The sequence below is a fragment of the Oncorhynchus nerka genome, unplaced genomic scaffold (genome assembly GCF_034236695.1).
Source record: "Oncorhynchus nerka isolate Pitt River unplaced genomic scaffold, Oner_Uvic_2.0 unplaced_scaffold_879, whole genome shotgun sequence".
In the NCBI taxonomy this organism is placed as follows: Eukaryota; Metazoa; Chordata; class Actinopteri; order Salmoniformes; family Salmonidae; genus Oncorhynchus; species Oncorhynchus nerka.
The window spans coordinates 211,585-217,500 of NW_027040409.1; the positions used below are offsets into that span (position 1 = coordinate 211,585).

The 5,916-nt window shown below is 47.8% G+C and overlaps 1 pseudogene; it reads left to right on the plus strand.

Moving 5' to 3' along the window:
- The first annotated feature begins 2,449 nt into the window (after window positions 1-2,449).
- The window catches only part of LOC135570951 (carbohydrate sulfotransferase 15-like), a 43,414-nt pseudogene continuing 39,947 nt past the window's right edge, over window positions 2,450-5,916 (plus strand).

Below are 5,916 nucleotides of genomic sequence, written 5' to 3' on the forward strand. Positions count from 1 at the left end.
ACACACACATCAGATAGTCAGCCCTTTTACCAGGATGTAAGCAACATCCTGAGTACAGCCCGATCCGCTCTGTGGCGGAATATCTGCATCAATTACAGCTTTTGGGACGTTGTTGTCACGTCTGCTACTAGTATGATAAGACAAGAGGGGGGAGAGAGGGGGAGAGAGAGAGAGACAGAGAGACAGAGAGAGAGAGAGAGAGAGAGAGAGAGAGAGAGAGAGAGAGAGAGAGAGAGAGGACGTTGTTGTCACGTCTGCTACTAGTATGATAAGACAAGAGGGGGAGAGAGAGAGAGAGAGAGAGAGAGAGAGAGAGAGAGAGAGAGAGAGAGAGAGAGAGAGAAGGAGAGAGAGAGAGAGCTTTACTAGACTGACTCAGAGAGAGAGAGAGAGAGAGAGAGAGAGAGAGAGAGAGAGAGAGAGAGAGAGAGAGAGAGAGAGAGAGAGAGAGAGAGAGAGAGAGAGAGAGAGAGAGAGAGAGAGAGAGAGAGAGAGAGAGAGAGAGAGAGAGAGAGAGAGAGAGAGAGAGAGCGAGAGAGACACAGAGAGAGAGAGAGAGCTTTACTAGACTGAGAGAGAGAGAGAGAGAGAGAGAGAGAGAGAGAGAGAGAGAGGAGAGAGAGAGAGAGCTTTACTAGACTGACTCAGAGAGAGAGAGAGAGAAGGAGAGAGAGAGAGAGAGAGAGGACGTTGTTGTCACGTCTGCTACTAGTATGATAAGACAAGAGGGGGGAGAGAGAGAGAGAGAGAGACAGAGAGAGAGAGAGAGAGAGAGAGAGCTTTACTAGACTGACTCAGAGAGAGAGAGAGAGAAGGAGAGAGAGAGAGAGAGAGAGAGAGAGAGAGAGAGAGAGAGAGAGCGAGAGAGCGAGAGAGATACACAGAGAGAGAGAGAGAGAGAGAGAGAGAGAGAGAGAGAGAGAGAGAGGGAGAGAGAGAGAGAGAGACACAGAGAGAGAGAGAGAGAGAGAGAGAGAGAGAGAGAGAGAGAGAGAGAGAGAGAGAGAGAGAGAGAGAGAGAGAGAGAGAGAGAGAGATACAGAGAGAGAGAGAGAGAGAGAGAGAGAGAGAGAGAGAGAGAGAGAGAGAGAGAGAGAGAGAGAGCTTTACTAGACTGACTCAGAGAGAGAGAGAGAGAGAGAGAGAGAGAGAGAGAGAGAGAGAAGGAGAGAGAGAGAGAGCTTTACTAGACTGACTCAGAGAGAGAGAGAGAGAGAGAGAGAGAGAGAGAGAGAGAGAGAGAGAGAGAGAGAGAGAGAGAGAGAGAGAGAGAGAGAGAGAGTACAGAGAGAGAGAGAGAGAGAGCTTTACTAGACTGAGAGAGAAGACAAGAGGGGGAGAGAGAGAGAGAGAGAGAGAGAGAGAGAGAGAGAGAGAGAGCTTTACTAGACTGACTCAGAGAGAGAGAGAGAGAGAGAGAGAGAGAGAGAGAGAGAGACGTTGTTGTCACGTCTGCTACTAGTATGATAAGACAAGAGAGGGGAGAGAGAGAGAGAGAGACAGAGAGAGAGAGAGAGAGAGAGAGAGCGCTTTACTAGACTGACTCAGAGAGAGAGAGAGAGAGAGAGAGAGAGAGAGAGAGAGAGCGAGAGAGATAAGACGAGAGAGAGACACAGAGAGAGAGAGAGAGCTTTACTAGACAGAGAGAGAGAGAGAGAGAGAGAGAGAGAGAGAGAGAGAGAGAGAGAGAGAGAGAGAGAGAGAGAGAGAGAGAGAGAGAGAGAGAGAGACAGAGAGAGAGAGAGAGAGAGAGCTTTACTAGACTGAGAGAGAGAGAGAGAGAGAGAGAGAGAGAGAGAGAGAGAGCGAGAGAGCGAGAGAGATACACAGAGAGAGAGAGAGAGAGAGCTTTACTAGACTGAGAGAGAGAGAGAGAGAGAGAGAGAGAGAGAGAGCGAGAGAGCGAGAGAGCGAGAGAGATACACAGAGAGAGAGAGAGAGAGAGAGCTTTACTAGACTGAGAGAGAGAGAGAGAGAGAGAGAGAGAGAGAGAGAGAGAGAGCGAGAGAGCGAGAGAGATACACAGAGAGAGAGAGAGAGAGAGCTTTACTAGACTGAGAGAGAGAGAGAGAGAGAGAGAGAGAGAGAGAGAGAGAGAGAGAGAGAGAGAGAGAGAGAGAGAGAGAGAGAGAGAGAGAGAGAGACTAGACAGAGAGAGAGAGAGAGAGAGCTTTACTAGACTGAGAGAGAGAGAGAGAGAGAGCTTTACTAGACTGACTCAGAGAGAGAGAGAGAGAGAGAGAGAGAGAGAGAGATAGAGATAGAGAGGGAGAGAGAGAGAGAAGGAGAGAGAGAGCTTTACTAGACTGACTGAGAGAGAGAGAGAGAGAGAGAGAGAGAGAGAGAGAGAGAGAGAGAGAGAGAGAGAGCTTTACTAGACAGAGAGAGAGAGAGAGAGAGAGAGAGAGAGAGAGAGAGAGCTTTACTAGACTGACTCAGAGAGAGACTGTAGCCTCAGTGAGAGAGAGAGAGAGAGAGAGAGAGAGAGACTGTAGCCTCAGTGAGAGAGAGAGAGAGAGAGAGACTTTAGCCTCAGTGAGAGAGAACTTTAAAGTTATGGATTCAGCAGGAACAACAGTTGGTCTACAATGGAAGTGTATGTATAATGTATAATGTGTAATGTGTAATGTATTATGTGTTCTCATTGTTGTTGTGATTGAGAGGTTTTCTCCATATAATCACTTCCACCGCTCTGGATCAGGATGAATTGGACGGAATTGTCAACTGATTTTAAAGGGGGAAACGTCGCTAGTCAGTTTCGGTGGAAGAGTCTGTGATTGGATGAAACCTGACATAGGTCTTTGTTCTCACTTATTCCATCCTTCCTCTTGCAGGTCACAAGCAGCTTTACAATCTAAACAAAATGATGGGTTATTTGTACGACCCTGTTGTTGGGTTGCAGGGTGTTGGGCCACTCAGTTGGGCTGTTTTCTTTTAAGACCTGCTGGGTTATGGGTTATTGGTGTTGGGTTATGGGTTATTGGTGCTGGCTTATTGGTGCTGGGTTATGGGTTATTGGTGCTGGGTAATGGGTGCTGGGTTATGGGTGCTGGGTTATGGGTTATTGGTGCTGGGTTATGGGTGCTGGGTTATGGGTGCTGGGTTATGGGTGCTGGGTTATGGGTTATTGGTGCTGGGTTATGGGTGCTGGGTAATGGGTGCTGGGTAATGGGTGCTGGGTTATGGGTGCTGGGTTATTGGTGCTGGGTTTTTGGTGCTGGGTAATGGGTGCTGGGTAAATGGTGCTGGGTTATGGGTGCTAGGTTATGGGTGCTGGGTAAATGGTGCTGGGTAATGGGTGCTGGGTAAATGGTGCTGGGTTATGGGTGCTGGGTTATGGGTGCTGGGTAAATGGTGCTGGGTAATGGGTGCTGAGGAAATGGTGCTGGGTTATGGGTGCTGGGTAAATGGTGCTGGGTGATGGGTGCTGGGTTATTGGTGCTGGGTTATGGGTGCTGGGTAAATGGTGCTGGGTTATGGGTGCTGGGTAAATGGTGCTGGGTTATGGGTGCTGGGTAAATGGTGCTGGGTTATTGGTTCTGGGTTATTGGTGCTGGGTTATTGGTGCTGGGTTATGGGTACTGGGTTTTGGGTGCTGGGTTATGGGTGCTGGGTTATTGGTGCTGGGTTATGGGTGCTGGGTAATGGGTGCTGGGTAAATGGTGCTGGGTTTTTGGTGCTGGGTAATGGGTGCTGGGTAAATGGTGCTGGGTTATGGGTGCTGGGTAAATGGTGCTGGGTTATGGGTGCTGGGTTATGGGTGCTGGGTTATGGGTGCTGGGTTTTTGGTGCTGGGTAAATGGTGCTGGGTTATGGGTGCTGGGTAAATGGTGCTGGGTTATGGGTGCTGGGTAAATGGTGCTGGGTTATGGGTGCTGGGTAAATGGTGCTGGGTTATTGGTGCTGGGTAAATGGTGCTGGGTTATGGGTGCTGGGTAAATGGTGCTGGGTAATGGGTGCTGGGTAAATGGTGCTGGGTTATGGGTGCTGGGTAAATGGTGCTGGGTTATGGGTGCTGGGTAAATGGTGCTGGGTTATTGGTGCTGGGTTATTGGTGCTGGGTTATGGGTGCTGGGTTATGGGTGCTGGGTAAATGGTGCTGGGTAATGGGTGCTGGGTAATGGGTGCTGGGTTATGGGTGCTGGGTAAATGGTGCTGGGTAATGGGTGCTGGGTAAATGGTGCTGGGTTATGGGTGCTGGGTAAATGGTGCTGGGTTATGGGTGCTGGGTAAATGGTGCTGGGTTATGGGTGCTGGGTAAATGGTGCTGGGTAATGGGTGCTGGGTAATGGGTGCTGGGTTATGGGTGCTGGGTAAATGGTGCTGGGTTATGGGTGCTGGGTTATTGGTGCTGTGCTAGAGGCATACATTAGTAGGGGGGCTTTCGGAATAGTTATTTACAGCCACCCGTGAGAGTAAACACCATTCCTGTTAATCTGTTCTGTTGTATAGTTATCACATTAAGGTCAAACATTGACATTTTATGCATTTCAATGACTCTTACAGCAGTGTATGAGTTCCCTAAAAACCGATGTAAATGTTTGGTAACAACAAGGTGGTGTACCTTATTATAATAAGTCATTAATAATTTTGTGTAAAACACAAAAAAAAACATTTGAATTTGCAGTATATAATATTTAACATTGATGAACAGGAACTACATTTACTCTCACGGGTGGCCAATAAGATCTAGCTGAAAGCCACGCCCCTAATAAGACATTCGTCCTGAAACAACCTAAGGATTACATTAAAAAAGACCCATGAATGTTAATATAACCAGCTGATTGGCCGACCCACCATGAAAGTTAATATACCCAGCTGACTGATCGACCCAGCATGAAAGTTAATATACCCAGCTGATTGGTCGACCCAGCATGAAAGTTAATATACCCAGCTGATGGTTAATTGGGTAATCCCAACAACCTATCTTGTTTAGTTATTCACACAGCCTTACTGGCTGGGTCAAAATAACCCAGCATGTGTTCTGTCTAGTACTGACCCAGTGTTGGGTTACTAAATAACCCAGCTGTGTTCTGTCCAGTATTGACCCAGTGTTGGGTTACTAAATAACCCAGCGTGTGTTCTGTCCAGTATTGACCCAGTGTTGGGTTACTAAATAACCCAGCGTGTGTTCTGTCCAGTATTGACCCAGTGTTGGGTTACTAAATAACCCAGCGTGTGTTCTGTCCAGTATTGACCCAGTGTTGGGTTACTAAATAACCCAGCCTGTGTTCTGTCCAGTATTGACCCAGTGTTGGGTTACTAAATAACCCAGCGTGTGTTCTGTCCAGTATTGACCCAGTGTTGGGTTACTAATAACCCAGCGTGTGTTCTGTCCAGTATTGACCCAGTGTTGGGTTACTAAATAACCCAGCGTGTGTTCTGTCCAGTATTGACCCAGTGTTGGGTTACTAAATAACCCAGCGTGTGTTCTGTCCAGTATTGACCCAGTGTTGGGTTACTAAATAACCCAGCGTGTGTTCTGTCCAGTATTGACCCAGTGTTGGGTTACTAAATAACCCAGCGTGTGTTCTGTCCAGTATTGACCCAGTGTTGGGTTACTAAATAACCCAGCGTGTGTTCTGTCCAGTATTGACCCAGTGTTGGGTTACTAAATAACCCAGCCTGTGTTCTGTCCAGTATTGACCCAGTGTTGGGTTACTAAATAACCCAGCGTGTGTTCTGTCCAGTATTGACCCAGTGTTGGGGTACTAAATAACCCAGCGTGTGTTCTGTCCAGTATTGACCCAGTGTTGGGGTACTAAATAACCCAGCGTGTGTTCTGTCCACTATTGACCCAGTGTTGGGTTACTAAATAACCCAGCGTGTGTTCTGTCCAGTATTGACCCAGTGTTGGGTTACTAAATAACCCAGTGTGTGTTCTGTCCAGTATTGACCCAGTGTTGGGTTACTAAA